Source organism: Vulpes lagopus, chromosome 6 (genome assembly GCF_018345385.1).
Source record: "Vulpes lagopus strain Blue_001 chromosome 6, ASM1834538v1, whole genome shotgun sequence".
NCBI lineage: Eukaryota > Metazoa > Chordata > Mammalia > Carnivora > Canidae > Vulpes > Vulpes lagopus.
The window spans coordinates 32,374,073-32,400,340 of NC_054829.1; the positions used below are offsets into that span (position 1 = coordinate 32,374,073).

Here is a 26,268-nt window from a genome sequence, read left to right on the forward strand (position 1 = left end):
ACCAGAAAAGACCCTGAATAGCCAGAGGAATGCTGAAAAAGAAAACCAAAGCTGATGGCATCACAATGCTGGACTTCAAGCTATATTACACAGCAGTAATCATCAAGATAGTATGGTACTGGCACAAAAACAGACACATAGATCAATGGAACAGAATAGAGAACCCAGAAATGGATCCTCAACTCTAAGGTCAACTCATCTCTGACAAAGCAGGAAAGAAAGCCAATGGAAAAAGGACAGTCTCTTCAACAAATGGTGTTGGGAAAGTCACAATGTAGAAGAATGAAACCGGACCATTTCCTTACACCATACTCAAAGGTAAACTCAAAATGTGTGAAAGACCTAAATGTGAGACAGGAATATACCAAAATCCTAGAGGAGAATACAGGCAGAAACCTCTTTGACCTTGGCCACAGCAACTTCTTGCTAGACACGTCTCCAGAGGTAAGGGAAACAAAAGCAAAAATAGTCTATTGGGACTTCATCAGGATAAAAAGCTTTTGCACAGTAAAGGAACAGTTGACAAAACCTAAAGACAACCTATAGAATCAGAGAAGATAACTGCAAATGTCTTATCAGATAAAAGTTTAGTATCCAAAATTCTATGAAGAACTTATCAAACTCAATATCCCAAAACCAAATAATCCAGTTAAGAAATGAGCAGAAGACATGAACAGACATTTCTCCAAAGAAGACCTACAAATAGCCAACAGACACATGAAAAAATGCTCCATATTGCCTGGCATCAGGGAAATACAAATCAAAACCACAATGAGGGACACCTGGGTGGCTCAGCAGTTAAGTGTCTGCCTTTGGCTCAGGGTGTGATCCTGGAGTCCTGAGATCAAGTCCCACATTGGGCTCCCTGCATTTTGTGAAATGCCTTTTCTGTATGTATAAGATGATCATGTAGTTTTTGCTCTTTTTTCTGTTAATGTGATGCATCCTCCTTCTCTCTCTGCCTATGTCTCTGCCTCTCTCTCCATGTGTCTCTCATGAATAAACAAAATCTTAAAAAAACACAAACAAAAAAACAAAACCACAATGAGATATCACCTCACACCAGTCAGAATGGCTAAAATTAACAAGTCAGGGAACAACAAATGATGGTGAGAATGGGGAGAAAGGGGAACCTTCTTGCATTGTTGGTGGGAATGCAAGCTGGTACAGCCACTCTGGAAAACAGTATGGAGTTTCCTCAAGAGGTTAAAAATAGAGCTACTGTATGACCCAGCAATTGCACTACTAGGTATTTACCCCAAAGATACAAATGTAGTGAGTGATCTGAAGGGGCATCTTCACCCCAATGTTTATAGTAGCAATGTCCACAATAGCCAAACTGTGGAAATAGCTGAGATGTCCATTGATTGATGAATAGATAAAGAAGATGTGGTATATATACAAAACAGAATATTACTCAGCCATCAAAAAGAATGAAATCTTGCCATTTTCAACAACATGGATGGAGCTACAGAGTATAGTGCTAAGTAAAATAAATCAGTCAGGAAAAGACAAATACCATATGTTTTCATTCATGTGTGGAATTTAAGAAACAAAACAGATGAACATAGGGGAAAGGAGGGAAAAAGAAGATGAAAACAGAGAGGGAGGCAAACCATAAGAGACTCTTAACACCATAGGAAACAAACTGAGGGATGCTGGAGGGGAGGTAAGTAGGGGGATGGAGTAATTGGTGATGGGCATTAAGGAGAGCATGTGATGTGGTGAGCACTGGGTGTTATATGCAACTGATGAATTACTGAGCTCTGCATCTAAAACTAATGATGTACTATATATTGGCTAAGTGTTCTAGCTAGAACTTCCAGTACCATATTGAATAGAAGTGGTGAAAGTCGGTATTCCTGCTGTGTTTGTGATTATAAAGGAAAATCTTTCAGTTTTTTCCTGTTGTGTATAATTTACTTATGTGCTTTTCATATACAACTTATGCTATGTTGAGGTAATTTCCTTCTATTCCGATTTGGTGAGTGTTTTTATGAAGGGTGTTAAATTTTGTGAAATGCCTTTTCTGTATCTATGAGATGATCATGTAGTTTTTGCTTTTTTTTTTCTGTTACTGTGGTGCATTCTGCTTATTGACTTTTGTATGTTGAAACATCCTGCATCCCAGGGATAAATCTCACTTGTTCACAGTATATAATATCTTATAATGCGCTGTTGAATTTGGTTTTCTAGTATTTTGCTGAGGATTTTTGCATCTACAATTTTTTAAAAAAGATTTTATTTATTAATTCCTGAGAGTCATATACAGAGAGGCAGAGACAAAGGCAGAGGGAAAAGCAGGTTCCCTGCTGGGCCAAAGACAGATGCTCAATCACTGAGCCACCCAGATGTCCCTGCATCTATATTCTTAAGAGATATTGGTCTGTAGTTTTCTCACAATATCTTTGTCTGGCTCAGGGTAATGATGGCCTCAGAAAATGAGTTAATAAGTGTTCCCTCTTCTTCAATATTTTGGAGGAGTCTGAGAAGAATTGGCATTAATTCTTTAATTGGTAAAATTCTACAGTGAAGTCATCTGGTTCTGGGCTTGGTGGTGGGACGCTTTTGGTTACTGACTCAATCTCCTTATTAGTTATTAAGTCTGTTTGAATTTTTAAATTTTTTTTTTAAATTTTTTAATTTATTTATGATAGTCACAGAGAGAGAGAGAGGCAGAGACACAGGCAGAGGGAGAAGCAGGCTCCATGCACCGGGAGACCGACATGGGATTCGATCCTGGGTCTCCAGGATCGCGCCCTGGGCCAAAGGCAGGCGCCAAACCGCTGCGCCACCCAGGGATCCCAAGTCTGTTTGGATTTTCTATTTCTGCATGATTCAGTCCTGGTAGACTGTATATTTCAATAAGTTTTTCATTTCTTCTAGGCTATCCAACTTGTTGGAATATAATTATTCAAAGTAGTCTCATAACCTTTTAAAATTTTTGTGACATCAGTTGTAATGTCTTCTTTTTCATTTCTAATTTTAGTTACTGAGTCTTCTCATTCTTAGTTCAGCTAAGGGTTTGTCAAATTAGCTAATGTTTTAAAAAAGCAACTCTTCATTTTGTTGATTTCTTCTATTGTTTTTCTACTTTCTATTTCATTTATTTCTGTTCTAATATTTATTATTTTCTTCCTTCTGCTAACCTGAAGTTAGGCTTTAGCTCTTTCTTTTCCTAGTTTTTGAAATGTACAGTTAGGTTGCTGATTTCAGATCTTTCTTCTCTTTAATGTAGATTTATTGTTATAAACTTCCCTGTATTACTGCTTTTGCTGTATCCCAAAAGTTTTAGTGTTTTGTTTTGGTTTTCATTAGTCTCAAGTTATTTTCTAATTTCTTTGTGTTTCTTCTTTGACTCATTGGTTGTTCAGGAGTGTGTAATTTCCACATATTTGTGATTTTTCTAATTTTCCTTTGTTATTGGTTTCTAGTTTCACAGTCTTGTTGAAAAAGATACTTGATAGATTCAACCTTCTTAAATTTGTTAAGGCTTTTTAAATGTGGTCTAACATTTTGTCTCATGATATGTGAATACATATGCGAAGAATATGTATTCTGCTGCTGATGAGTGCAGTGTTCTGTGTATGTCTGTTAGGTCCAATTGTTTTATAATGTTGTTCAAGTCCTCTGTTTCCTTACTGATTTTGTTTGGTTATTCTATAATTAAAAGTAGTATATTGAATTACACTATTACTGTGTTACTATCTATTTCTTCTTTCAATTCTGTTCATGTTTGTGTTATATTTTTGGGTACTCTGATGTTAGTTGCTTAAATATTTATTTATTTTTTAAAAAAGATTTTATTTATTTATTCATGAGAGACACACAGAGAGAGAGGCAGAGGGAGAAGCAGGCTCCATGCAGGGACCCTGATGTAGGACTCGATCCCAAGACCACAGGATCATGCTCTGAGCTGAAGGTAGATGCTCAACCGCTGAGCCACCCAGGTGTCCCGATGCTTATATATTTATAATTGTTATACCTTTCCTTGTTAGGAATTGATCCTTTTATCATTATATAACATCCTTCTTTGTTTCTTGTAATAGTTGTTTTTGACTTAAAGTCTATTTTGTCTGATATGAGTATAGCCACTCCTGCTCTCTTTTAGTTACTATTTACATGGAACAACTTTTTCCATCCTTACACTTTCAGCCTACATTGTCTTTATATCTAAGGTGAGTCTCTTATAGACAATATATAGTTGCATTTTATTTTTATAAATCCATCTAGCCACTCTATGTCTTTTGATGGAGGAGTTTAATTACATTTAATGTTAGTATTGATAGGGAAGGACATACTATCACCCTTTAAAGAATTGTTTTCTGTTTGTCTTATATTTTGTCCCTCTTTTTTACTCTTGGTGCTTTCCTTTGTGTTTCATTGAGTTTTTGTATTGACCTTTGATTTCTTTCTCATTTCTTTCCATGTATATTCTGTAGGTATTTTGTGTTGTGTGATTTCCATGGAACTTACATAAAACATCTTATAGTTATAATAATCTATTTCATGCTGATAGTAACTTCAATCACATACAAAAACTCTACTCTTTTACATACTCCCACTCCCACTTTATGCTAATTGATGTCACAAACCACTCTTTACATATACTGTGTATTCATTAACATAGTCTTAGAGCTATATTTTTTATTTTATCTTTAAAATTCTATACCAAAGTTAAAAGTGCTTTATGTATCCCATTAAAATATTATGGAATTCTGTATTTGCCTATATATTTACCTTTGTTGGTGAGTTTCATATTTTAATAGGTTTTGTGTTGCTTTCAGATGTCCTTTTGTTTCCTTTGCAAGACTACCTTTAGCATTTCTTGTAAAGTGGGTCTATGGTGATAAACTCCTCAGTTTTTGCTTATCTGTAAATCTCCTTATTTTTCTTTCATTTCTGAAGAACAGCTTTGCTGGAAATAGTATTCTTGGTTAACTGTTTTTTCCTTCCAGGACTTTGAATATATCATCCTACTCCCTCCTGGCCCATAAAATTTCTGCTGAGAAAGCCACTGATAACCTTATGAAACCTTCTTTAAACAGGAGTTGCTCTTGGTGCTTTCAAGTTTTTAAATTTATGCTTGACTTTTGATAGTTTGTCATGTGTCTTGGTGTGGGCCTCTTTGGATTCATCCTGTTTTGACTATTTTGAGCTTCCTCTATTTTTCTTTTTTAAAGGTTTTATTTATTTTTCATGAGAGACAGAGAAAGGCCAAGACATAGGCAGAGGGAGAAGCAGACTCCCTGTGGGGAGCCTGATGCAGGACTCAATCCCAGGACTCTGGGATCATGACCTGAGCCAAAGGCATATGCTCAACCACTGAGCAACCCAGGCATCCTGAGCTTCCTGAATTTTGATGTCCATTTATTTCCTCAGATTTGGGTAGTTTTTAGTCATTATTCCTTCATATAAGCTCTCCCTTTCTCTCTTCTCCTCTGGAACTCTCATCATGCATACATTAGTTTACTTAATGTTGTCCTATAAATTCCTTAGGCTTTCTTCACTTGTCTTAATTTTTTTTTCACTTTGTTCCTGTGACTTGATAATTTCAAATCATCTTTCTTCAAGTTCTTTCTTTTGCTTCATTAAATCTGCTGTGCTTCTGGTGAATTTTTCTAATTTAGTAATACTTCTAGTGAACTTTACAAGTCAGTTATTTTTCAGTTCTATAATTCCTGTGTTTTTTAAACAGTTTAAAAAGTTACTATATCTTTGTTGATATTCTCATTTTGTTCATGCATTTTTCTCCTGATTTTGCATAGCTATCCATCTGTATTTTCCTGTAGATCATTTAGCTTCAAGAAAATTAATCTGAATTCCTTGTTAGAAAATTCATAGATTTCGGTTTCTTTGGGGTTGGTTTCTGGAGATTCATTTTGTTCATCTGATTGAGCCATGTTTCTCTGTTTCTTCATGTATCTTGTGATTCTTTTTCTTTTGCTGAGTTTTACACATTTGGGAAAACAGCCACATCTCTTAGTCTTTATAGACTGACTTTATGCAGAGGAAGACTTTCACCAAATAGCCCAGCTAGAGATTCTGAGAGTGTCATGACTTCTCTTAGTTGTGCATATAATTTCCCAATCATAGGTTTGTTCGTTTCTTTTTCAGGAGCCCATGGTCTCTTATTTCCTCTGTATCTGCCTGCAGCACTGCAATATCTCTAGTCCTGCATCAGCAAGTCATCTCTTCTTTAATCTCAGTGGACCCTTGGCATCTAAGTATGCCAACTCAAGCATCCTAGGTCAAGTGAGACAGAAACCAGTCCTTTGGATAGTATCCCTATCCCACCATCAAACTGGAGTGCTGCGTACATGCCGTACCCTTTTCTACCTAAGGGATGAGCTGGGAGTTGGGTGCCTTCTTTCCATCACAGTGAGCCATGTCAACCTCTTCACTATTTCAGGCTCTCTATTGTCCCTGCAAGCTGCCAAGGCTTTCACTTGCTTTCAGTTGTCCCTGGGCATGCAAACTATGCTGGTTTCAAACAGAAGGAGCCGTTAAGAAAAAATAATATTGGTAACGAAAAGATTAACGCTTTTGCTCATCTTTATTGTTTTCCTCCTCTGTTCCCATTCTCTTAATCTGAATTTTTCTGCCACCACTTCCTTGCTCTGCTTGCCTTGAAAAGGTTTTCCTTTCATTTATTTACTCACCCATTTATCCCATTTATTGAGAGACAGTCACTGTGACAGATCCTGGGAATAGTATGAATGAACAAGACAGATGAGTTACTGCAAGGAGCTTAGTGTGGAGTGGAGGAAATAAGTGGAGAAGGTATAAAAGCATTATACTGTAAATGGGCTTGCAATAATATAAGAAAACTACAGAGTACTAGAGGAGAACACAGGAGGGACACTTTGCTCAGATTTGAAGGGTGACAGAAAGCCTTTTTTTCTTTTTTAATAAATTTATTTTTATTGGTGTTCAATTTGTCAACATACAGAATAACACCCAGTGCTCATCCCGTCAAGTGCCGACCTCAGTGCCCGCCACCCAGTCACCCCCACCCACCTCCCACCTCCCCTTCCACCACCCCTAGTTCGTTTCCCAGAGTTAGGAGTCTTTATGTTCTGTCTCCCTTTCTGATATTTCCCACACATTTCTTCTCCCTTCCCTTATATTCCCTTTCACTATTATTTATATTCCCCAAATGAATGAGAACATACACTGTTTGTCCTTCTCTGATTGACTTACTTCACTCAGCATAATACCTTCCAGTTCCATCCACGTCAAAGCACATGGTGGGTATTTGTCGTTTCTAATGGCTGAGTAATATTCCATTGTATACATAAACCACATCTTCTTTATCCATTCATCTTTCGATGGACACCGAGGCTCCTTCCACAGTTTGGCTATTGTGGACATTGCAGCTATAAACATCGGGGTGCAGGTGTCCCGGCGTTTCACTGCAGCTGTATCTTTGGGGTAAATCCCCAGCAGTGCAATTGCTGAGTCGTAGGGCAGATCTATTTTTAACTCTTTGAGGAACCTCCACACAGTTTTCCAGAGTGGCTGCACCAGTTCACATTCCCACCAACAGCGTAAGAGGCTTCCCTTTTCTCCACATCCTCTCCAACATTTGTGGTTTCCTGCCTTGTTAATTCTCCCCATTCTCACTGGTGTGAGGTGGTATCTCATTGTGGTTTTGATTTGTATTTCCCTGATGGCAAGTGATGCAGAGCAGTTTCTCATGTGCTTGTTGGCCACGTCTATGTCTTCCTCTGTGAGATTTCTGTTCATGTCTTTTGCCCATTTCATGATTGGATTGTTTGTTTCTTTGCTGTTGAGTTTAATAAGTTCTTTATAGATCTTGGAAACTAGCCCTTTATCTGATACGTCATTTGCAAATATCTTCTCTCATTCTGTAGGTTGTCAGAAAGCCTTTTCTTAACTGCTTCTTCTAAGTTTTCTTATTTTTATTGGGTTTATTTATTTATTTAGAAAGGGGGGGTAGAGAGAGAGAGAGAGTGAGAGAGAGCAAGCAGATGGAGAAGAGAAAGAATCTCAAGCAGGCTCCATGCCCAGTGCAGAATCTGACATGGGGCTCGATCTCACTGCCTGGAGATCATGACCTGATTTGAAATCAAGAGATGGATGCTTAACTGACTGAGCCACCCAGGGGCTCTTTACTTTTTGTTTTATAGGGATGACTCTCTTTCTTTAAAATATATGAATGAATGAATGAATGAATAAACAAACCTAATAAAGATATTAAGGACATATTAAGGAAAAATTATGAAAATTAAGGAAAAATAAAAAATATAAAAGAAAAATACAAAAGGGGAGAACTATATCAAGGAAGATAGTTGTTTCAAGGAAGGAGCAGTTAAAAGTAGTACCCACAGGGGCATCTGGATGGCTCAGTCAGTAAAGCACCTGACTCTTGATTTTGGCTCAGGTTATGATCTGAGAGTCATGAGATCTAGCCCCATTGTGGACTCTGTGCTGAGCATGGAGCCTGCTTAAGATTTTCTCATTCTCTCTGCCCCTCACCACTCCCACTCATGTAATACGGGTATTTTCCCTCACTATAAAAAAAAAAAAGTAGCACACGATCTTGATCTTCCCTCCTCTATGCTTTCCCTTTCTTTTATACTCTAAACTTCTGTATGCAGTATTTTCTTAAAACTAGGCTCTCAGCAGTGGCAGTCAAATGATCTGATAAATGTATCTAAAATTGATGGATTCTAACGGCTTAATGTGTTACTCCAACCAGTTACCAGATTTTCACTAGGTTTTTTTATTTTTGTGAGAATGCCTTCACTCCAAAGAACAATTATTATAATAATAACACTGATACTAGCAGTACTACTAGTAATAACAATAGCAGCAATATTTATTAAGTGATTACTGTATACCAAGTATTTAACTGTTTAATCCTTACAACAACCCATAACGTAGATACTCTTAGCATCCTCATTTTACAGATGAAGAAACAAGCATAGAAATACTGAGCACTTGCACAAGTTCACACAACTAGTAAGTAGAGAAACTAATACTTGAACATAGTAAGTTTAACTCTAGAGAATGTCTTCTTTTACAAGATAAGCCAGTGGAAATGTGTTTGAGACCTGCAGATTTTTTACCATACCTTAAAATATTTTCAAAAAGTGACCACTTGCTCTGCTTTATGTATAAGCTTGAATTTGAATAGCACATCAATTTAGAGAGTATAAGCTTATTACATCACAAATCTTACTTGCTGAAAATTGTCTTAGTGCTTCCTTAAATTAGAATTAACATTTGAGACCTATAATATTTTAAAAACTAAGGGTTTTTTTTGACATATCTATTATTACAGGTAATATTTAGCAAACTTGATGGTGAGTGGAGATATGGACAGATTTCTTAGAGATATTTAAGATCACTATGATTAAATGATGATGGCAAAAATGGAATATCTGAAATTTATGTATGGATATTAAAAGTATGTGATAAGTGGATTAATAGAAAATCATTCATTATATAATAATTTTAAATTAAATTTAACTTCTGAAACCATTGCTTGAGTGAGTATTAAGAGCAGCAGGAGGAACCATAAAAATCATGAAGTTCAGTCAATTAGAGTAAGACTAGAAAACTGTTACACATGAAGTAGAAAAAAACCAAGTCTCATAGAAAGTTAGCTGCAGATAAACTAAATACCTAAAAATTTTCACTTAATCGTTCTGGTAAGAATTTTAGTGAATGATATTTATCTCATTTGCATCCCATCAAACCCTGTTCTATTATGTAACAAGTGTCTCCAATAAAATAGTAATGTCTTCAAGTAAACATATCCGTAAGATAAAATTTTAAAATTAAAAATCCATTAGAGACCCAGGATAAATGTTATAGTCTTTGAGAAGTGGCAAAACAATCTGGAAAAGAGTTGTTTGGAAAGGAAAGCAATGTTGAATCAGTTTTGTCAGCCATGGGAAATTCCTTACTTGAATAGTGTCTCATCTGAATCATTCCAGTTTATTGCTGTTAAAGTAGTACAATCTCTTAATTCATTCAAAGAAGAAAGTCAATTCTGCTTTTATATATCCCAAACCCTGAAGCCTCTATTTTACTTATTTTATAGCTTGTTCAAATAAGAATCTCCAGAAATTAGCATATAATTTTACACATAGTTAAATAAAGGATGCCTTCTTTTAGGCACCAAATTAGGTTGCAGATAAATTATTTTCATTCTAGCGATATTTCTGACTAGATAACTACTGTTTGCTATTACATTATAGTCAGAATTGAAACGACTTTACTATTCTATTTCTTCAACAACACAACTTCATTAATCCAGAAAACCCTTCCTTGGGAAGATAAATTCTAAAAACTTCCTGAAAGACCCATTAGCTTTTAAATGGCATCAAAGATAGCCTACATACCAAGACCTTTTTAAGCCCTCACCCTAAAATCTTTGCATCATTAAAGGTGGCTTGAGTCCTGCTGGAGTAGAGAGAGGCCTTTCCCAGTGAGTGAGGCATGCTGGCCTCCGTACTTCTGGCTGTGGGGGACTGGCCTACTGGCAAGTGGCCTGGCCTGCCTGGTCCTGGCGCTTGGATGGAGAAGTAGGAGAAGGGGCAGCGGTGACGTGAGGGTATGCAGGTTTCACTTCTGTGGCAAGAAAATGCAAAAGATACCTGTGTAATAAAAATTCCTCCAGAGATGAAGGGATACAGATTACTTTGTGATTGGGAGTGGAATCTCTACCACATACTTACATGTCATAGCCTACTTCATTGTGAAAGTGTGCAAATACCTGAAATATAAATGTGAGCCTCACATTAACATCTAAAGGAAGACAATATTGTTAAGATGACAATACTACCCAAAGAAATCAATAGATTCATGGTTATACCTATCAAAATCCTGAGGGCTTTTTTCTTTTCTGTTTTTTTTTTTTTTTTCCAGAAATGAAAAAGCCAATCCTCAGATTCATGTGGAAAAGCCTCAAGAGTTAAAATACTATTGAAAAAGAACAAAGTTGGAGGACCCTCACCTCCCAATTTCAAAAGTTGCTACAAAACTACAGTAATCAAAACCATGTAGTACTAGTGTAAGGATAAAAATATAGATCAATGGAATAGAATTTATATATAAATCAATATATTTATAGTAAATTGATTTTTGACATGAGTGTCAATACCATTCAATGGGGAAGGAACAGTCTTTTCAATATATGGCACTGGGGCAACTGGATATCTACAAGAAAAAGAATGAAGTTGGCTCTTTACCTCACACACTACATACAAAATAATTAACTCAAAATGAATTAATGACCTAAATATAATAGCTAAAATCATATAACTCTTAAAAGAAAACATAGGAGTAAAGCATCATGACCTTGGATTTGGCAATGATTTCTTAGATAGGAAACCAAGAGCATAAGCAACAAAGGAAACTTACATAAGTTGAATTTCAATAAAACTAAAAACTGTGCAAAGGACATTATCAAGAAAGTAAAAAGACAACCTAGAGAATGGGAGAAAATATTTGCAAATAATATATCTGATGACGGTCTAGTACCCAGAATATAGGAAGAACTTTTACAATTAACAGCAAAAAGACAAACCAACCAATTTGAAGTTGGGCAAAGAAATTGAACAGGCATTTCTCCAAGGAAGATATACAAATGCCAAAAAGCGTATTAAAAGATGCTCCACCTCATTACTCATTAGGGAAATGCAAATCAAAATCACAATGAGATAGCACTTCCCCTCTACTAGAATGGTTGTAAGAAAAAAAAAATCCAGTTTTGGCAAGAATGTAGAAAAATTGGGATCTTTGGATACTGCTTTAGAGAATATAGAATGGCTTAGCCACTGGGGAAAATAGTTTGGCAGTTTTTCAGAAAGTTGAACATAGAATAATCATATGACAAGCAATTCTACCTCCTATAAATAGTAGAACTGAAAACAGGTACTCAAATACAAGTGCAGGTATGTTCAAAGCAGCACTATTCACAATAGCCAAAAGATAAAACATCCAAACGTTCATCCACTGACCAATACATAAACAAAATATGGTATATATACATACAGGAATATTATGCGGCCATAAGAAGGAATTAAATATTGATACATACTACCATATAGAGCTAAGTAAGAGCAGCTAGACAAAATCATCACATATTATATATACATGGAATTGTATGTTTCCATTTATAAAACACATCCCAAATAGACAAATCTTTGGAGAAAGAAAGTAGATTGGTAGTTGCCAGGAGCTGGGGGCAGTGGGCAGTAATTGCTTAAAGGGTATGTGATTTTCTTTAGGGGTGATGAAAATGTTTTGGAACTATATAGAGGTGGTGGTTACACAACATTATAAATGTACTAAATACCACCAAATTATTTACTTTAAAATGCTTTATGTGAATTTCACCTCAATTTAAAAAGATTGACTGGCTCTGCGTGGACTTTGGCAGCCACAATAATTCATTTTATGTTCCAGAAACCAGAGAAACTTATTAGAGAAATTGTATACCGGGTATTCCTAGGACGGTTAGTTTAGATAGTATCTGAAATACTATCTGGAGACTTCATTCTTAGAATAGAAGATGATACTTCATATCTGACTCCAGTGAAATTTGAATAAGAATGAAATGAGATGAACTGCTTCAGTCATTTGATTTGGAATGACTTGTTTCTCTGAAAAATATAGCTCCTTATCTCTGCCTAGTTGGTGCTAACATAATCCTTCTCTACTTTCTGGGTATGCATGCTAATGCCTGAAGATTGTAGTTAAATGAGCAAATACCCCCAAAATCAATGTGTTCAAATCACAATTCTAACATGTCTTTATTCCTGGGGATCCCTGCAGGAGTTCCTGTAGTTAGCCCTTGGTTTAACTTGAGCTTTGCTCAGGTTTTAATTTTGCTTGGCCCTTGGTTTAACTTGAGCTTTGCTCAGGTTTAAATTTGCTTATATGCAAATATTATTCATAGAATAAGGCCAAAACACACACACACACACACACACACACACACACACACACACACACACACAAAATCCTTGGTTTGCTTTGTGCACCAATCCTAAACTATTTTATCATGATTTTACCCAATTCTCATCACACTACCACAATGAAAAACTAAACTTCAACCTAGCTTAAAAGTATAAATACCCCAATGTTGAACTCACATTGAAATGCTACCAAGACTCTGTTAAGGCAGAGCTCTCCTCTACAATGAAAACTTCTATTTGTGGGGAGCCAGCGTTCAACAATCACAAAGGCCATAGGGAGATCTAAAGTCAAGACTGACGTCTTCTCAGCAAAGCCCAAGACCCTTGATTTGATAACAGCAAGCTTCTCTGAGGCCCTCTGAGACTCCTGCTTTGGGGAATAGGAGTGTCTCTAATTACTATAATGTAACAAGTAAGTCTAACATTAGCTTGAACTCTTGATTTTTCTTTGAGCTCTCCAATTGCTAAGTTTGTCTTCTAAGAATAATAAAGCTTTTTTAGGACCTTTTTGATAATTGGATCAGATATGAAAAAGCTTTTAGGGCAGCCCTGGTGGCTTAGCGGTTTAGCGCCACCTTCAGCCCAGGGCGTGATCCTGGAGACCTGGGATGGAGTCCCATGTCGGGCTCCCTGCATGGAGCCTGCTTCTCCCTCTGTGTCTCTGCCTCTCTCTCTCTCTTTCAATCTCTCTCTCTCTCTTTGTGTCTCTAATAAATAAATAAAATCTTTTTTTTTTTTTTTTTTAAAGAAAAAGCTTTTATCCTTGGTGGAAATGTGTCTTATTCCCAACAGCATTACTGTCTTGTCTATATTTGTCTTTTCTTTTCTTTTTTTTGGTTATATCTCTGTAAAGGGACAATTTATATGGAAAAGGATGGACATAGGCCCCAATAAATATATTTGGCAAAGTGGCCTTAGGAACAACCCCATGCAGACTCTTTGCTCAGTGCAGAACCTTGTGAGGGGCCAGATCCCATGACCTCAAAATAATAAACTCTTGGTTTTGACCTGAGCCAAAACCAAGAGTTGGACACCCAACTGACTGGGCCACCCAAGTGCCCATGTTGTATTTATGCTTATACCATTTTTATTCTTCACATCAAAAAGCCCAGTGGGTGGAGATATGGATTTGTTCAGTACATCAGGCCTTTAATCAAACAGTCATATCCCACTTTCATATAGTACCAATCCCCAAACCTTCTTTATCTTCACTGCCTCCTGAGGCTATATAATATTTAATGGTGTAGATTTATGTTGTGTTTTCTTTAATAACCTTTTAGGTCAAAATAGTCAATATTTGCCTTCTCCTAAGAAAATCAACAATATACCTGGACTGTTAAGTTCCAGGGGTTTCCTGAAACACTCCCCTACTGTTCACAAGTCCTCAACTGGGACCTAAAAGACTAGATTTCCTTGGGATTCTACTCTTATTCAATATGTGGATAACTTTTTGTTGTGTTTTAAAGGTGCAGTGAACTCTAAGACTGATTCCATCTGTCTACTTAAACTGTTTTAACTCAAAGAGAATAAAGTTCCCAAAGAGAAGTTACAATTTTGTCTATTAGGTCATTACCTAGAATATGCTTTATCTCAAGTAAGTAAATTTCCTACTCCTGACATAGTATAGACTTTTAAAAAACTTTCCCATGACAGTATCTAAGAGCTAATTAAAAAGATTCCTTAGTCTCACTGACTTATTGCAGGCAGTAAATTCTCAACTTTTCCAAAATTGCCATGCCAAGATAAGACTTAAACAAGTTCTTGGAAACTGAAACTCTTCCTTGGGTACTAAACATGAACAGGGCTTTTGTGAGTTAAAATTAACTCTTCAATAACTTCCCACTTTATTTATTATCATAAAACTTCATGCCTAGAATATGATCTGCCCAGGTGGCAGAACTCTTATGAGCACAATATAGGTTTTAGTTTTAGTTAGCTATAGATAAGAGGGTTAAAATATGCACTAATAGTAGATACGCTTTTGGGTTATTCCATGATTTTGAAATGCTTTGGAAACAAGATGGCGATTTTGACCTCAGCAAGAATCCCAATTAAGAACGGTTAGCAAAAAAAAAAAAAAAAAAAGGACGGTTAGCAATGTATAGATCTTTTAAGTGCTCTAATGCTTCTTGAAGAAGTGGCTACTATAAAATAGGAGGTCAAGCAAAAGGAGACAATATTGAGGCTAAAGGAAATGCTTTGTTAATCATGCCAGACCAATAGCTTTTACTAAAATTATAGCCCTTAGAATACCCCAAGGGATCAAGTCTTTGGTTTAAAAGCAAATAGAGTTCAAAGTATCTATTACAGAATGCCAACAATCAGCCTCAGAGCCAGAAAAGAGGTGCTGGGAGAATTCTGAATGTAAACTGACTGTTGACTATTTAGTAACACTGAAAGGCCTCAAATGGGATCTTGTACAAATTTTATTTTATTATTTTTAAATATTTTATTTATTTATTCATGAGAGAGAGAGAGAGAGAGAGAGAGAGAGAGATGCAGAGGCAGAAGCAGGCTCCATGCAGGGAGCCTGATGTGGGACTGGATCCCCGGTCTCCAAGATCACGCCCTGTGCTGAAGGCAGCGCTAAACCGCTGAGCCACCCGGGCTGCCCAGATCTTGTAAAAATTTTATATGAAATTACCCACCAGGAAAGAACAAATTTGCCAATGTACATAATTAATATTGATGGGAAAGTTTTACTATATTTCATCTGTCGCCAACATAATTCTGATAAAAACTAAGGGTAGAACATGGACAAAGCCCAAACCTCCGGGCCCCCTTAAACATCTTCAAATGGATCATATAACATTACTCTCTATAGGGGGTTTTGTATTATGTCTTGGTCATTCTATGCTTGTTCTTGAGATTTGAAGCCTTTTCTTGACAAAGAGCTACAACTCTAACAGTAGCAAAATTTTCTTGGTTTTGTGTTCCCAGCCTGGGGAATACTGACCTCTCTAGTAATGGAGGCATCCATTATTCTGGGCCTCTTACTAAAAGAGTTTTGTAAAGCTCCACCACTTAATAAACAATTTTGTTAGTCTTTCCCCCACTCTTAAGGAAAGGTAGAGAGAACAAATATAATTTGAAAATTAAATTAAACTCTTAAGAAACTCTTGAACTTCCATGGTCTCAGGTATTATGCTTAACGCCAATGAGATCAAGTCTTTCTGAGGTTTGTCAGCTCTCCCCCATAAATTAATAACAGGCCAGACCATACATCTAGGAATATCACTTTGATTCTAAATTCTACACTTGCAAGCAGATAGAGTTAAATATTGCTGGAATTATTCTTGCTATCCACCAAGTCTCATAAATAAGTATGAGCTGCTTTTCCTCAATACCCTTCTAAACAACACTTGCATGACCTAAAACCCAGGGACATGGTCTTTTTTATGAGACATCAGAGAAAGACAGCTCTGGGACCCCACTGGAAAGGACTTTATAAGGTATTGTTAGCAATGAGCAAAGGGAATAGAACTCCAAAGGTTTGATCCTTCTATTCATGTTTTGAAGAGGAATAATCCATTCTTGAATTTATGGAAGATCTTAAGCTGGGGTGTTTTTAGGAACCCCCTAGAAGCAGTCCTCTCAAAGAGATATCTTTCACCCAAAAGACCTCTGACCACATGAAATGCAGAGACCTTCTACCTAAGATCCACAGAACAAGACAACTGATTACCATGTTTTAATGTGTGTTCTTTGGTTATTTTTGTTGTTATTCCTACCCTCCCCAAACTCCCCCTCCACAGTTTAAGGGTACTTTTAACTGTGTCATCTATATTGCCCTATTCTAAATATTGCTCTTTGCTTCCTTCATTATTCATTGGTATGTGTCTAGTAACCAGCTACTATTTACTTGTGCACTAGCTAAAGCGTACAAACTAGTTTTATATATATTTTTCTTAGGGTAGCCACCCAATTTTTTTTTTTTTTTTTTTTTTGTTCCATGTCCTTATAAATGAATCTGTTGCTTTCCTGGGTAACTGGACTCAACTATTAGGTGACTTCTTCAGATGAAAAACTATATACTAGGTTAGATAGATGGAAATCCAAAACTCCCTGTAGATCATACCTAGAAGAGAAGGTTCTCAGGAATTTTTGGGTAGGAACTAGCTTTTGTAACCAAACTTTAACAGAAATAGAACTTGCAAAAGAACTAGGATGTATTATTTGGAGGCTGCCTCACTTTTATACATCCTAGAAGTAAGGCACTATATATATATCTCTTTTGTTTTAGATCTACAAATAATCTCAATACTTTACGTTTTATTGTTGGCACCAATTTACATTTGGCAAGTAGCTCCAAAATGTTATAACATATTTGCTAAGACACGGGCATTTTGGTGCCCTTCAATGACTGGTACTGTATTTGTGGTACAAAAGCTTGCTGGCTACCTGCAAACTAGACAGGAACTTGTTATCTTAGTAGACTGATGTCTGCCTTCAGTAAACTCCCCATCATCACCCACAGTCCATTTTAGCCCATCTGTTTCATTCTCAGAAAAAAGACTGTTGGTTAACTGAATTTTTTAAAAAGTAGGAAGAGTGGGTTTTGATTTAAGAGTAAAACTTCTCCATACTGTTTATTGATAATAGTTGTACCCATTTACAATCCTACCAACATTATACAAGAGTTCCCTTTCCTCCACATCCTCTCCAGCATTTGTTATGTCTTATCTTTTTGATGATAACCATTCTAACAGGCATGAGCAGTCTTGAATGTTTTTCCTTAAGATTACTAAATGTTGAGTGCCTTTTCATGTACCTGTTGGCCATTTGTGTTTATTCAGGTCTTCTGCCCATTTTAAAACCTATTATTATTTTGCATTGAGTTGCATAAATTCTTTATATATTTTGAATGTTAACTCCTTATCAGATATACAGCTTGCAACTTTTTTCTGATTCCATATGTTGTCTTTTCATTTTATTGATAGTTTCTTTTGCTGTGTTTATAATGTAGTTTATAAACTACATTTATAGTTTGATGTCCCATTAAAAAATTTTTTTTTTATTTTTCCTTAAGTGGCATATCCAAAAAAATTATTGCCAAGACCATTTAAAGGAGCTTTTTTCCTATGTTTTCTTCTTGGAGTTTCATGGTTTCAGGTCTTAAATATTAAGTCTTTAATCCATTTGGAATTAATTTTTGTAAGTGCTATAAGACAAGTGTCAAGTTTCATTCTTTTCACATGTGAATATTCAATTTCACAGCACCATTCCTCTCAAAAGACTTTTCTCCATTTGAGTGTTCTTGACCCCACTGTCAAATAGTAATGGACTATATATGCATGGGTTTATTTCTGGACTCTTGTTTCTGTTTCACTGGTCTATGTGTCTGTTTTAATGGTAGTTAGTACTACACTGTTTGGATTACGATAGCGTTCTAATACAGCTTGAAATCAGGAAGTGATACCTCCTTCTTTGTTCTTCTTTCTCAGGATAGCTTTGGTTATTTGGGGTCTTTTGTGGTTCCATATACATATTAGGATTTTATTTTTTACTCTGTAAAAAATCACCCTGGAATCTTGATAGGGATTGCACTGAATCTATAGATCACTATGGGTAATATATTTTATTAATATTAGTTCTCCCAATCTAAGACCATGGGATATGTTTCCATTTATTTATATCTTATTCAATTTGAACAATATATTATAATTTTCAGTATAGAGATCTTTCACCTCCTTGGTGAAGATTTATTTTGACTAAATTTATTCCTAAGTATGTTTTTTGTTTTTGATGCTAGTATAAATGGGATTATTTTTTCTTTTCAGGTAATTTTTTTTTATTATGATTTAGGAAGGCTACTGAGTTAATTTTGTATCTTAACAATTTTACTAAGTTCATTGATTAGTTCTAACAATTTTTTTTACAGTTATTTATTTATTCATGATAGACACACACACACACACAGAGAGGCAGAGACATAGGCAAAGGGAGAAGCAGGCTCCATGCAGGGAGCCCAATGCAGGACTTGATCCTGGGACTCAGGATCCTGGAGTCCCAGGATCATGCCCTGGGCCAAAGGTAGGCGCTAAACCGCTGAGCCACCCAGGTGTCCCAGTTCTAACAGGTTTTGGTGGAGTCTAGGATTTTCTAAATAAAAATCTTGTCATCTGCAAATAAAGACAATTTTATTTCTTCTTTTCTAATTCTGATGCTTTTTATTTCTTTTTCTTGCCTAATTGTTCTGGTTAGGACTTCCAGTACTATGTTGAATAAGAGTGGTGAGAGTGGGCACCCTTGTCTTATTCTGATCTTAGAGGAAAAATTTTCAATCTTTTACCACTGAGTATGGTTTAGCAGTGGGCCTGTCACATATGACCTTTATTATGTTGAGGTAAGTTCCTTCTATACCTAATTTATTCGGAGATTTTGTTTTAAATCATGAATGGATGTTGAATTTTGTCAAATGCTTTTTCTGTGTCTATTGAGATTATGGTTCTTTTTTTCTATTAAAACATATTTTATTTATGTGTATTGAACTATCCTTGCATTCCAGAGATAGATCCCACTTGATTATAGTGAATGATTCTTTTAATGTGCTGCCAAATTCAATATGCTAGTATGTTATTGAGAATTTCTTTTTTTTTTTTTGGTTAAGATTTTATTTATTTATTCATGAGAGATACACAGAGAGAGGCAGAGACATACACAGAGGGAAAAGCAGGCTCCCTGTAGGGAGCCTAACGCGGGACCTGATCCCAGGACTTGGGATCATGCCCTAAGCCAAAGGCAGATGCTCAACCACTAAGCCACCCAAGCATCCCTTTTACTGAGAATTTCTGCATTTATATTCATCAGGGATACTGGCCTATAGTTTTTTCTTCTAGCATCTTTTCCTGGCTTTGGTATTAGAGTAATGCTGGACATGTAAAATGAGTTTGGGAGTGTCTCCTTTTCTTCAAATTTCTGGAAGGGTTTGAGAAGGATTGGCATAAATTTTTCTTTAAAGGTTTGGTAAAATTAACCAGTGACACCATCTGTTTTTGGCTTTTCTTTGATGGGAGATTTTTGATTACTGATTCAGTCTCTTCACTAGTAATCAGTGTGGTCAGATCTTCTATTTCTTGATTCAGTCTTGTTAGGTTGTTTGTTCCTAAGATTTTTTTTTCATATCTCCTAAGGTTGTCTACTTTGCCGGGTGTACAGTTGGTTTTGGCTTAATTTTTACCTCCTGGCTGAGAAAAAGGACTACAAACTTTGATCATAATTCTTACATTTATATAGTATGGTTCAAATATATGATCACCTAAGTCCTACTATATAGTTGCTGTCTCATCATATGGCTCAATAAATGATCATCCAACAACAACAAATACAGGAAAACTTGACACTTATGATGACTGAAACAATTTCTTTAGATAACTGATTTACTATAGTGATTCCTTAATGAAGGTCTGTGTTGATTGAATGATTACACCTTCAGATGTCAGGCTGAAGACTGACCCCAAGGAGAACCTTGATGCCTGAAATTATCTATAACCATACAACCTACTGTCTTTACTAGCATAACATTACTATTGTGCAGTCTTTATTAACATAACTTTTACTATTCCAGAAAACCCTCCCCTACAAGACTTTTATTACTTATTCTAGATACTTTTTAAAGTATCTAAAGACAATTTACACATCAAGACTCTCAAAATTCCTTGCCTTGTGTGCCGATGATTATATAATGATCCCTATTTAATTTTAATCAAGCTCTATGTTAAAAGACCTGCTCTAAATCAAACTTCAAAATCTCATGAATATCCTGAGTTTGTCTTTCCCTTTCTGAGAAAGTTTTAGTTGAAACTTTGACTTTACTGAAGTGGTATTCTCCCATACCATATGTGATAAAAAAATTTCTAAGAAATATATATTTGATCATTCAAATAAAATATATTACTCAGATATATTTGTTTTTTATCCACAGTTCCTAAAAAATACCTCAGAGCCTTTAGATGAAATGAGTATCTTATTATTAATGGTAGTGATTCGTGGACCCCACCTAAAGGCACAGGATTGGTTGCCAGAAGGACCAACCATGTAATTACATGGTTGGAACTTTCAGTCCCATCCCCCAACCTCTGGGGAGGGGAGAGGGATTGCAGGTTGAATCAGCAAGTTGCCAATGACTTAGTCAATCATAACTATTTAATGAAGTCTCCATTAAAGAACCAAGAAGAGCTTTTTGGCCCTTCTTTTATGGAGAGCTTCCATGCTTAGGGAACCAGACAGCTTCCACATGCCACCGCACCAGGCCCCAAGCTCCCCAAGGGCAGAAGCTCCTCTGTTTGGGCTCTGCCCTGTGTTTCTCTTTGTCTGGCTGTTAATTTGTATCTGTTATCATATCTTTTAAGAAACTGCTAAACAAAAGTGTTTCCCTGAATTCTGTAAGCCACTCTAGAAGATTTTTTTATTTTTAGTTTTATTTATGATAGTCACAGAGAGAGAGAGGGAGAGGCAGAGACACAGGCAGAGGGAGAAGCAGGCTCTATGCACCGGGAGCCCGATGTGGGATTTGATCCCGGGTCTCCAGGATTGCGCCCTGGGCCAAAGGCAGGCGCTAAACTGCTGTGCCACCCAGGGATCCCCGCCACTCTAGAAGATTAATGGAACCTAAGGTGGAGGTTGCTGGAACCTCCAACCTGTAGCTGGTTGGTCAGAAGTACAAGTAGCAGCCTGGGGCTTGTGACTGGTATCTGAAGTGGAATATGGATGGAATATCTAGTATATTCCATTTGTAGGACTGAATAGGACAAAAATTCAGTCCTACTGTTTTGTAGGACTGAATCTTTAAACTCTGGATTCTGATGCTATTTCTGGGTAGATAGTGTCAGAATTGAGTTGAATTCTTGAACATTCTGCTGGTGTCTGAGAATTGCTTGGTGTAGTGTGTGTGGGGACACCCCTATCAAGTCTGAATTGGGCTGGCTACCTAAAAGATGACAGGAAGAATAAACTCAGGCTTATTATCACAGGTTGTTTTGATCATTTTTTTGAGGAGCAAAAGGAAAGTTATCTTTTACTTAGAAAACATTACCAAAGTTAACTCCTCCTTGGACAATTCTAGACAAACTTCAAGTTCTATATCTTAGAGGTTATAACTCTTTTCCTTTCTCTAGGATCTATCAATGTTTTGTTTGACATATTTCTATTTATGCTAAAAAAGGAGTTAATTACAGGCATACCTCGTTTTATTGCATTTACCTTTATTGTGCTTTGCAGATACTGTTTTTTTTTCTTTAACACAAATTGAGGGTATATAGCAACCCTGTATTGACCGAGTCTATTGGCACCATCTTTCCAATAGCATTTGCTTATGTCATGTCTCTGTATTACATTTTGGTAATTATTTCAATATTTCAAACTTTTTTTTTTTTTTTTTTTTTTAAGATTCCTTTTTTTTTTTTTTTTTTATTTATGATAGTCACAGAGAGAGAGAGAGAGAGAGGCAGAGACACAGGCGGAGGGAGAAGCAGGCTCCATGCACCGGGAGCCTGATGTGGGATTCGATCCCGGGTCTCCAGGATCGCGCCCTGGGCCAAAGGCAGGCGCCAAACCGCTGCGCCACCCAGGGATCCCTATTTCAAACTTTTTCATCCTTACTATATTTGTTACAGTGATCTGTGATCAGTGACTCACTGAAAGCTCAGAGGATAGTTAGCATTTTTTAGCAATCAAGTATCTTTAAATTAAGGTTTATACATTGTTTTTTAAACATAAAGCTATTGTACATTTACTAGACTACAGTATAGTATAAATACAACTTTTATATGCACTGGAAAACAACAAAAAATACATTTTGACTCACTTTATTGTGATATTCACTTTATTGTGATTGTTTGGGACGAAATCTGCAGTATCTTTGAGGTATGCCTGTACAATTTTCTTTACCTTGGCTACATTTTGGAAATGTTTTCCTTGAGAATAGGTAATTCAGTAAATAAATGAAAAAATGATTAAGGCAGAAGTGACAGAATGGGTATACAAGAAGAATTAGTTATAGTGACATTGCCTAGGGAGAATTCTGAGAACATGTCACAGAGGAGCTCACACTTGAACTGAGTCTTGAAGGATATCTAAGAGTTTCCTAGCTCAACATTACTCATCATCAGGGAAATACAAATAAAAACTGCCATCACTTCATACCTGTCTGAATGGCTAGAATGAACAACACAAGAAACAAGAGATGTTATCAAGAATGTGGAAAAAGGAGAACCGTCTTTCACTGTTGATGGGAATACAAACTGGTACAGCCACTCTGGAAAACAGTTGGGGGTTCCTCAAAAAGTTAAAAATAGAATTGTACTACAACCCAGAGATTACATTACTAGGTATTTAATCAAAGGATACAAAAATACTGATTCAAAGGGACACGTGCACCCCAATGTTTATAGCAGCATTATCTATAATAGCCAAATTATGGAAAGAGACCAAATGTCCATTGACTGATGAATGGATAAAGAAGATGTGGTGTACACGCACACACACACGAATATATATTATATATATATATTATATAATACACACACACAATGGGATATTACTCAGCCATCAAAAAGAATGAACTCTTGCCTTTGCAATGACGTAGACTGAGCTAGAGTATATTATGCTAAATGAAACAAGTCAGTCAGTGAGGGACAAATTAACATATGATTTCACTTGTGGGATTTAAGAAACAAAACAGAGAGGGGAAGGCAGGGAAGAGAGGGAGACAAATCAGAAGAAACTCTTAAGTAGAAAAGTACATACTGAAGGTTGATGGAGGGGAGACGGGTGGGGTTCATTCAGGTTAAATGGATGATGAGTATTAAGGAGGACACTACTTGTGATGAGCACTGGGTGTTACAAGTAACTGATGAATTGCTAAATTCTACTCCTGAAACCAACGTTACTCTATATGTTAACTAACTAGAATTTAAATAAGAATTTGAGACAAACAAAAATGGTATATATACATACATATATATATATATATATGTATATTTTAGAGATGCATGTGAAAAAGGGTCCGTGGCAGCACAGACTAAACTGAAAATAATGGTTGCATATAGTGGGAAGAGTGATAATGTGAGATGGGCAGATAAAGAGGAAATTTATACTTAGTCTCTGTATTTCTGTATTATTTGACTTTTTTTTTTTTTTAGATTTTATTTATTTATTCATGAGAGACAGAGAGAGAGAGAGAGAGAGAGAGAAAGAGAGAGACACAGGCAGAGGGAGAAGCAGGCTCCATGCAGGGAGCTTGACGTGGGGCTCGAATCTGGGGACCCCAGGATTAGGCCCTGGGCTGAAGGCGACGCTAAGCAGCTGAGCCACCCGGGCTGCCCTTATTTGACTCTTCTATAAGAATTTGGTTATGTATCATTATAAAATAAAACATGTTTGAAAAGAAAAAAAAGAATTTTTTAGGAAAATAAGGGAAATGGATAATTTATACAGTGGGGGCACAGGGTCCAAAAGAATAGGGGCAGAACATATAGCACTGAGAGAGGGAGGAACTGCTAATAGGGTCTATATGACTGCAGTGTTAATAGTCATGGCAAAGGAAGAAACTAAGGGCAATTAAAGTAAACTAACTAGGTAAAGAGATATTGAAGTTAAGAAGTTCAGAGGTAGAATAGCTAGCTCATGGTGAGGAAAGAGTCCTGGGTGTAGCTATGGGCATGAATATGAGTTACTAAAGTGGTGTTGAAAGGAACAACCTTAATCTTATGGAGAGGCTACAATGTTGGATGGGCTCTCTACAAAGATCTAAATGGCTATATGGACCATGTACATGACTATTTTATCCTAAGAAAACATGATCAGGAAAACCTGGACTATGGTGATATCCAAAGTGATTAATAGTCTACAAGCCAGCAGGAACATAACTGAAGTAACAGACAGTTCTAAAAACATAAAGATCCATGATAAAGATGTAAGAGGATTCAAAGAAATCTCTTGTCAGTAAGAAATCATTTTTGTTTCTGATTATCATAATCACTATCAATGACCCATCATCATCTCAGGATCAACAATGGAAATCATACAATAATAACCATAAAATGTCATTTTTAAAGTTCATTTATCTGTATTTTTTTTTTATTTTTTTTTTATCTGTATTGTTTTATTTAGGTGAATATTCTATCAACACTTCCCTCAGGTTTCTCAACCTTAAGTCTTGGTAGGGATTATAGAATGCTGCAGCTCTTATATTAAAGAGCCTCTCTCAAATTCACATATCTGTTAAATATTGTGGAAACTTACAGTGGTATAGTTAAACACGTCTGAATTTATTTTTAAACAACTCTAATACAAAGGTGCTGGGCAAAAATTGCAGTGTGCTTGCCTACCAACTCAAGGGTTTCAACTAACATGCAGATTCAAAACACAGAAATAGAAAAAATTTACAGTAAATAAAATAAAACAAAAATTTTTATCTATTTGAAGTTCTCCTATTACTTTTGTGATTATTAAATAATAGACATTTTACTGGAAATATAAATCATTCTATTTACTAAAATTCTCAGTAGTGTAAGTATCAGATATACCCATTTAGTTATGGTCCACCTATACTTCTTCTCTTGATAAAGATCACAGAGAAGACAGGATGATGTCACTAATTTTAAGTGACAGAGAACAATACTAAATTATTAGCATTTATATAGTGCTTTTTCTTTTAGGATCCTAAAACTTTTAGGGCACAATCTTCAATGTTATATCATTTCAAGGATACAGGTAAGGAAAGCTATTTACAGTTCCTTTTTTATAGGATAGAAAAATGAATAATATGAATAAGTTAGATGACTTTGAGTTAATGGTATTAGTGATCAAACAAAAAAATTAAGGTTTCTTTATCCTTGGTTCATGGCTCTATGTTCTAAAACATGCTGCTTATGAAGGTAGGATCTTTCAGGAATTTGAATTTACAAAATGATTATGACTCCTCTTAGGAGTCATTTACTTTTTTTTAAGTTAGATTCTTAAAGTGGATTTATATTATTATTTTCAGTTAAGTCTGTTTTCAAATAATTTTTGGCAGTGCGGCAATTAAAGAGGGTTGTCACCATAGAATTATCAAGGAACTTATTACTATCCTAACCGGAATTGATATCAAAATTCTGTTATCAGCTTCTAGAAACAACTGGAATGAGGGAAACATTCACTAATATATTGATACTAATATTTTTAGGAGACTTTTAGGACTTTAAGAAAGTCCTAACATTTATATACTTTATATAAACTGTCCCCAATTGCTTTTTGTTTCTTCACTAAAATATTTTTAGCTCTCCTTCCTGTTGAACTACAAACTCTTAATTCAGTAGTCCATCCGAAA

At 36.0% G+C, this 26,268-nt stretch overlaps 1 protein-coding gene across 13 annotated transcripts in view; it reads right to left on the minus strand.

Moving 5' to 3' along the window:
• GPHN (gephyrin) overlaps nucleotides 1-26,268 on the minus strand; it is a 627,564-nt gene that overhangs the window by 120,959 nt on the left and 480,337 nt on the right. The window lies entirely within an intron of this gene.